Source organism: Nicotiana tabacum, chromosome 19 (genome assembly GCF_000715075.1).
Source record: "Nicotiana tabacum cultivar K326 chromosome 19, ASM71507v2, whole genome shotgun sequence".
Classification (NCBI taxonomy): domain Eukaryota; kingdom Viridiplantae; phylum Streptophyta; class Magnoliopsida; order Solanales; family Solanaceae; genus Nicotiana; species Nicotiana tabacum.
The window spans coordinates 115,442,834-115,451,879 of NC_134098.1; positions in this window are offsets into that span (position 1 = coordinate 115,442,834).

The following is a 9,046-nucleotide window of genomic DNA, read 5'->3' on the forward strand; positions in this document are numbered from 1 at the left end:
AATATATTGTGAATTGTTAGATAAAGATATTAAAGGATGGAAATCTCATAGGCTTGATTTTCTGTTTAAATCAATTAATTGTTAAAAGAAATTGTTCTCCTCCCGAATTTACCTTATAATAAATATACTCTCCTTCCGGAGGCACATAAGAAAATGTCCTCCTTTCTTGTGGAGCGGGCCGAACGCCTCGGCAGGATAGATGCATCTATGGATCGCGCCGCACATCCTTCGGCAGTGTACACGACACTCTGGATCGGGCCGTACGTCCTCGGCAGAAATCGTGCTTAATAATAATAATTACACGATACTTTAATAATTTATTTCAGCTTGTGAAGCTAATTAATAAATTGGAAAATCCTTGGAATTTAGTGAATTATTATTCTTGCTTGTTAAGGAATTAATTATTACTCTTGTAAATGAGGTTTAATTGATAAATTAGAAATTATTTGAATTGAAGGAATTTAATTAGTATGTTGAGAATTGTTACATTTGAAGGAATTTGATTATTTCTGCTGATTAAATAAATTATTGTAAATTCTGTAAATCATGCTGATTTAAATATCCTAATTTTATTTCAGTTATTATTATTGACCCATAGTGAGTGTCAAAGTCGGCCATCTCGTCTCTACCACTTCGAGATTAGGCTTGATACTTACTAGGTACACGTTGTTTACGTACTCATACTACACTTGCTGCACTTTTTGTGCAGGATCTGAGACAGGTACTAGTGAAGGACCTATCATTACATACCCACGTCATCCCGAGGCATAGTGGTGAGCTGCCTTTCTGAGCCGTTCTGCAGCTACCAGTGTCTCTTCTTATATTTATATTCTGTCTATTTCATTTCAGACAGTATTTAGAGTTTTGTATAATCTACTAGATGCTCATGCACTTGTGACACCGGGTCTTGGCACACACACATTGGTAGAAGTTGGTATTTTATTATTTTCTTGGAATAAAAGTTTAACCAATGTACGTTTGACTTATTAGTTGGCTTGCCTAGCTGTAGTGTTGGGCGCCATCACGACCTATAGGTGAAATTGGGTCGTGACATATTGCCACCTTTTCGCTCCTATAGCCACCCTTATTGCTCCGTCCAGACAATATTCCAACAAACACAAAAATAGTGAAATGCCACCCTTATATCCACATAATATCAACGTTGAAATGCCACCCTTATCTCCCCAAAATAATAACTCACATAACACAATAATTTACATGGAAAATTATCACGACAACATAATAAAATCAATTCATATCACAATTTGCCCAATGGCCACAACCAAAATTTCAAAGATACAAACAAATCAATTAATTTCACAACAAATAGCCGAAGGCCCCACACAATGTGTAAAACACCCAAAAATAATCAATAGAGATAGAAATTACTCAATATAAAGCAAATCCTTCATTAATCTAAATTTAGATAATTATATTAACACTTCTTCTTAACCTTGCTTAATTAATTATTTGCATAGGGAAAATTCATATTGAAATTTAATTTCCAAGAAATATCAAACCAACAATACTCACGAAGTTACATAAATTTTCAAGTAACAATCACATCAAATTATCATGTAAAAACAAATTCAACGACAAGGATTTAGGCATGGCAAATAAATAATTTAATAAATGCTAACAATTATCCAAATTACTACACAATTTGCCTAAGACTTTAACTCAATGAATTTTTCACATGTAAGCCCGAGTACGTACTCGTCACCTCGCGTACATGGCTCTTTCATATTTCACAAATGGTATATAAGACTCGGTGCCTAAGGGGTAATTCTTGCACTCGAGGTTAAGCAAGACATATACCTTTTTGAAGTTATGCCGATATTCTAAAATCGCCTTCTTGCTTAAATTTACCTCCGGACCGCTCAAATTAATTGTATAACTTCATTAAAATTCATCGGAAACAATTCCGGATAATAATACATCGACTTAAAAATTTATTCCAAAAAGTCAACAAAAGTCAACACGGGGACCGCCCTTCGGAACCCGACATAATTATCATGAAATCCGAACACCCATTCCGATACGAGTTCAACCATACCAATTTTATCGAATTCCAATAACAACTCGACCTCCAAATCTTAAATTTTCGTTTTCAAATCCCTAAGTTCAAACCCCCGATTTATACCTCAAAAACATACAATCTAATCGGATTATTCGATGATAATTCAATATTATGGAGTAGAAATGATCACAAGGGACTTACCTAAAATTTTTCTATGAAAACCTTGCTCAAAAATCGCCCAACCTGAGCTTGAAATGCCCAAAAATAGCAAAAGCTCGAAACCCCTCTGTTTTTGTATTGCCCAGGGGTTTTCGCACCCGCGGCAAAACTCTTGCGCCCGCGATGTCTGCACCTGCGATGATTTCTTCGCGCTTGCGGTGTCCGCACATGCGATGATTTCTTCGCGCTTGCGGCTTCGCACCCGCGGAAAAAGTTTTCACACCCGTGGTGCCTGGCCAGCCCATGTATTTCTACGACTAATTCCTCGCATCCGCGAGCTCGCACCTGAGGCCCTTTTTCATGCAGGTGCGATCATACCAGATGCCCAGCTGCTTCAGCTTCTCCTCCAAATCCAAATTTGATCCGTTAGTCATCCGAACTTACCCGAGCCCCCCCCCCCCCCGTGACCTCAAACAAATATATCATCAAGTCCTAAAATATCAAACGAACTTAGTCAAATTCTTAAATCACATCAAACAACATCAAAATGACGAATCGCACCTCAAATCAAAACTATGAACTTTAAACTTTTAAATTCTATATCTTGTGCCGAAACACATCAAATCAATTCGGAATGACTTCAAAGTTTGCACACAAGTCATAAATGACATAAACGGACCTATTCTAATTTCCAGAATCGGATTTCGACCTCGATATCAAAAAGTCAACCCCCCGGTCAAACTTCCCAAAAATTCAACTTTCGGCATTTCAAGCCTAATTCCACTACGGACCTCCAAATAATTTTCTGGACACGCTCTTAATTCCAAAATCACAATACGGAGCTATTGACATCATCAAAATTCCATTCCGAAGTCGTTTTCTCAAAAGTCAACTCTCCGGTCAACTCTTTCTATTTAAGCTTCAAATTAAGGATTGTTTCTTTTGATTAATTCCGAATCTTCCGAAAAATCAAACTCGACCACACATGCGGTTCATAATACTTATTACGAAGTTGCTCGAGACCTTAAGTCGCTGAACGGGGCATTAATTCTTAAAATGACAAGTCGAGTCATTACAATTTCCTTCGATGTCTCCCAAATACAGTACTCCATTTTGGCAGCACTCTTGTTACAATGTATGGACCTTCCAATTCGAGGCAAATTTTCCTTTAGCTTCCTCATGATGCGGAAGAATACGCCTCAGAACGAGTTGCCCTACTTCAAATTTCTTGGGCCGCACTTTCTTGATGTAGGCACGGGCCATTCTTTGTTGGTACAACTGCCTGTGGAAAACTGCAGTCAATCGCTTTTCATCAACCAAAGTTATTTTCTTCAATCGGGTCTTGACTCAATCTTCATCCTTGAACTCGGTTTCAATAATGATCCGAAGAGAAGAAATTTCAACTTCTACTGATATCATGGCTACAATGCCATAAACCAATCAAGTAAGGGCGGTTTTCATTTGGACTTGGTTTAGGCTTGTTGTCCCTTCTTTGTTTATTTTCTTACAAACCTTATCTTTGGCACATTCTACTTCTTGATTCATTATTTCAAGGTCTGACATCGTTTTAGGATCTGGGCATGAAGTCCGCAAGCATATCATATTATTAAAATCTGCATTAATAAAACTGAAAAGAGAATAAGAAAGGTGACAAGATTAATAAAAGAGACATTCATGGATGATGAAATATTGATTTCATTTATTTAAATTTTATATGTAAAATAAAAATAAAAATAAAAATAAAAATAAAAGGGTTTACATCATAAAGTAAGACAGTAAAGTAAAAGAATTCGGATTACACCCTGAAATAACCCAAAATACGAAAAAGATAACAAGACCGCCTACCGAGATTCCCGTCTAATAGGGAAAGTTTCAGGTTTGGCGCCAATTTTTAGGTTTATTTTCTATTGCGGCAATGGCAATAATGGCTTTCAGAGCCGGACCAAATTCTTCAATTGCCCTTTTGAGGGTCCAACAGTCCTTTGTATCATGTCCTGCTTCTACAAAGTGGTATTCACATCTAGCATCAGCTTGGTGCGAGGGGGACGCGAGATTTGGCCGATTCGGGGCCACTGGCTGCAGCAGACCTAGCCCGATTAGGTGAGGATTGTATTGGGGAACATTTGGTTGGGGATTATATGGAGCTTGGTAGAGACGGGCATTTCTGGGAGGTAGAGCTCAGTTTTGTGTATAATGTTGTGGCCGTGTGTAAGGTTGCGCGTTCATCACCGCATAGAGAGGCAGTGCCATGACATACACAACATCTTGATGGGGATAATATTGTTGTAGGACCTTAGGAAATATATATGATTGGTTGAATAACATGCGGGGGCCCTCGAGCTCAAAGCCATCATGGCTTCCTCTTCCCTCCTGTTTCTGTTCGTCAAACCCCCGAACTATTCTGATAGGTCTGTGATGTAGCCTTAAAGGCAGCATGACTCAGGATTTGGCCCTTTTTAAACCACTTTCGACCATCTCCCCAATTTTGATAGCTTCAGCGAAAGGATTACCCATAAATGGCATCATGTTCTGGAAGTAGTCTGCCTCTTGGGCCTGTAGGAAGACCGTAACCATTTCTGCTTCATCCATTGGAGGTTTTACCCTGGCGGCTTGCTTGCGTCATTTGACAGTATTCACGGAAACTTTCCGCAGTTTTCTTTTTCAAATTGGACAAAAGGTTCTCTTTTTTTATTTTTCATCTTGCTTTTTTCTTTTTGGTTGTTTTTCGCTCTTTGTTTTTCTTTGTTATTTCTTTCACTCCTTTCTTTTTTTTTCACTCAGTTTATTTGATGGCATTGATCGAATCCGATGGGGATTGCCTACGTATCATGACGCCGCATGAATCAGATCTTGCGTAGTTCGGGAATACCGGGAATAAAGTACATAAGCTAGCTCTTTTTTTTTCTTTGGGAATTTTTGAAAAGAAGACTTCTTTAAGGAGAAAGAAAATATTTTTTTTGGATTTTGATTGATTTTTCTTTGAACTTTTGGAAGAAAGACTTATAAAGAAGGAAAAAACATATTATTGGATTTTGATTTGCAAATTTTTTTTTTTTGAATGAAAGACTTCGGAAAAAAAGGAAAACATTTTTGGATTTAATGATTTTTTTTTTTGAATTTTCTAAGGAAAGAATTCTAAGAAGGGGTTAAGGAACTGGAAAATATTTTTGAATTTTTTGAAAATTGGGGGCCGGAACCGATGAGGTTTGCCTACATATCTCACATCCAGTGAGAATCAGACCCACGTAGTTCGGTTAAAATAAAATAATAAAAAAAGACCTTTTTGAAAATTATGCTTTTATACACCAGAGAACACTTCAAAATTTTATTTTAAAAAAAAATGTATTTTATGAAAATTTGGAGGAAATTTTCTCTTTCTCTCTCCCATGTTCAATTAATATATCCTAAAGCTGCTGAACAATTTAGTAAATCCAACCAAATAATGTTACATATAGCACAGAAAAATAAACACGTTGGTCTAAAATATTATCCTAAATGGGCCGACTCCTGTGCCGAGTCCCGTTAAGTCCAATGCACATGATGCAAATAAAGCATAGCCTACTAGGGATATCTGTTGCTTATGGCTTGTTCTTCTAAGTTTTCAAATCTTAATGGAGATGATATCTAGACCTGGCTTTACCGGGGTGGACAACCCGAGCCGAGGAGCGTCAAGCGTCACCAGTAGTAGAATAACACTGGCTAGCTAACGGCTCTCCCGCCTAAACATGTGTGACTAAATCCTTCACCAAAAGCTGGTAGGCTAACTGGCTTTATCTCAAGAAAGAAATTTTGTGATGCTGGTAGTCAAACACAACATAACTACCTATCAGAAGACTCAGAGGGGTGCGAGAGAGGATACAGTTTATATTACAGTTCAAATAAATATTAAAGCGGTAAATAAGTGACAAATAGCACATTAGGCTCCCAAACACAATAATATCCAAAACATGATAAAGGCCAAACAAGAATCAATTTACAAAGCTCGAATTCTTATTAATTCTCCCCAACAGAGTCGCCAGAGCTGTCACACCTCTTTTTTTCCGGCAACCCTATTATGAGTTTGAGTTTGAAGAGTTTTTCCAATTAAAGTGACGTTTTGAAAAGGGATTATTTATTATTTAGAGCCGTCACTTGGAATTGAGTTTTGGTGTTCCAAGTCACCTTTTATTTCAATCCCTTATCAAACGGAAGGTTTGACTCCTTATTTATGGTCTACGAAAATAGAAGACTGAGTAAGGAATTCTGTTAACTGAGGGGAAGGTGTGAGGCACCCCTCGAGTCCCGTGGTTCTAGCACGATCGCTTTATTGACTCATGTCCGGCTTAAATCAATTCTTGGCTATTCTTGTATTTTATTGGTTATGGTTTACCTATTACCACTTAATTAATTATTGTATTTTATTAATTGTGTTCACCAAGATGTGGTACGCACACAAGGTAGTCTTCTTTGAAGTTGGATGTTAAACCAAGGTACGAGAATGTACACATGGTTAAAACATAATTATTTTAAATTGAAAAGTATCACGACGCGGGAATGCGCACATGATCCTTTTATTATTTAAGCATATTGATCCAAGGTTCGTGTATGAACACATGGGCTAATATTTAAAGTGCGTGTAAAGCTCTTCTAGCTATTTTAGAGTTATTTTTTTGCTACGTTTGAGATAATTGTGAAGGCCATAGATTATGGATATGAAGTTGTGGAAGATGTGTATTATTTAAACAATTATTCACAACTCAATCAACCTTAGAACTATTTACAACTTAATTGTCACGGCCCAAAATCCATAAAGGTCGTGATGGCGTCGGATTCTACTGTCAGGCAAGCCAACAATAAATACTTAATTAGGTTCTCATTTTGTTACTTTTGAAATCATATTTTCCTTCAATTAAATAGCAAAAGATGGAGTTTACAAAATAAATAATAATATTTTCAACAATTTCAATACAAGACAACCCATAATCACCCCAAAACCCGGTGTCACAAGTGCATGAGCATCAACTAGGAAGATAAAATAAAATACAACACCTGTCCAGAATACAAATTAGACAGAAAAATACATAAGTAACTCTGAAGGGGACTCTGCTGGCTACGGATCGTAGATGGAAATGCAGCTCACCTAAGTCTCAGCATTTAATCACACCTCTGTGCCCGCCAGGCTGCTAGTCATATATGCACCTGCACAAAAATATGCAGCAAGTGTAGTATGAGTACGTAAATCAACGTGTACCCAGTAAGTATCCCGCCTAACCCCGAAGAAGTAGTGACGAGGGGTTGAGATCAACACTTACTAGTGGTCCAATAATATCAGGTACAGTAAAGAAGTGAATGCATATGAGACAGAGTAAATATATGAAACAAACAAGTATAAAATACATAGTACAATTTTCCTCTTCATAATTTACTCAAGCTCTCAACTAGCAAGTTCCCTCCGTAACCGGAGCATATATATAGATATAGTGGATTTCATCAAAGAGGTTGTCATAATCCAAATCAGGAAAAAACCCTCAGATACACTGGCTTCTTGCCACACGTTCCGCACGATTCCATGAGGATAATATATATATAGGAAATGCCGAGGCGTACGGCCCGATCCAACATAAAAGTAAATTGTGCACTGCCGAGGGTCGAACGGCGTGAACCATAGATGCATCTATTAACCTGCCGAGGCGAACGGCCCGCTCCCATGAGAGTAGTGGAAATAGTTACCCCGCTCGCGAAATATACTTGCGACGCAGTTAAATATAAACATACGTGACTTTTCTCAATTCTTTTCAAAATAATAATTTACTTGAAACCTTTGAAATCTTGAAATCCTCACATTAGTTCCATTTAACGCAAACCCAAAATCATATCTATTTCTTGATTCTTTTCAAAATAAGGGAAATTCAGCTTGTAGCTTTTTAAGGAAATTACCCCGCTCGCGAAACATACATGCGACGCGGTTACACATAGATATCTTAAGCTATTATAGCATTACTCAATCCTTTTCGAAATTATGAAGTTCAAACGAACCCTTTGAAATCTTACGTTCTTCAATTTCAACTGCTTTCAAAAACATTTAATAAGCAAACTCAAGCTCGCTCCTTCTCAAGGCAGACAGTAAACATAAATCAATAACAATATCAACAAGGCATGATGTGAGCCTAAAACTACCCGGACATAGGCATAGCTAGTAGCTACGTACGAACTCTCGTCACCTCGTGCGTATGTAGCCCCCACAAATAGAAGCACATAAAATTTAGTTCACCTATGGGGTTAATTCCCTCTTACAAGGTTAGAAAGGAGACTTACCTTGCTCTGAAATTCCATAACCGGCTCCAAAGCCTTTCTAACACTTCAAACCGACGCCCGTCGCTCCAAAACTAGTCAAATAAGTTGTAACCCAATCAAAATATGCTCTAATACTCATAATTAATTAATTTATAATAATTTCTAACTCCGCTCGAAAAATTGATAAAGCAACCCTCATGCCCACGTGCTCGGATTCCGAAAATTTTCGAAGATAAACTTTACCCATAACCTCACGAACTCAAATATATGGTTCATTTCCAATTCCATGCCCAAATTCATGGTCAAAATCCACAAATACCAAATTCTAGGTTTTCCCCTTAAAATCTCAAATTTCTACAAATTTTCATGTCTAAATCCATACAAAATCCAAGTATTTAACTTGCAATAAGTGGGAATCACTTACCTTGACATAGATGGCGAAAATCTCCCTTCCAAGAGCTCCAAAAATCGTCCAACCAAATGAAAAATGAAGGAAAAAATGGCCAAACCCCGTCTTTAAAACAATCTGCCTAGGCCAGGCCCTTCTTCGCGTTCGCGACCTCCGTCTCGCATTCGCGAAGGCCGAAAACCCAG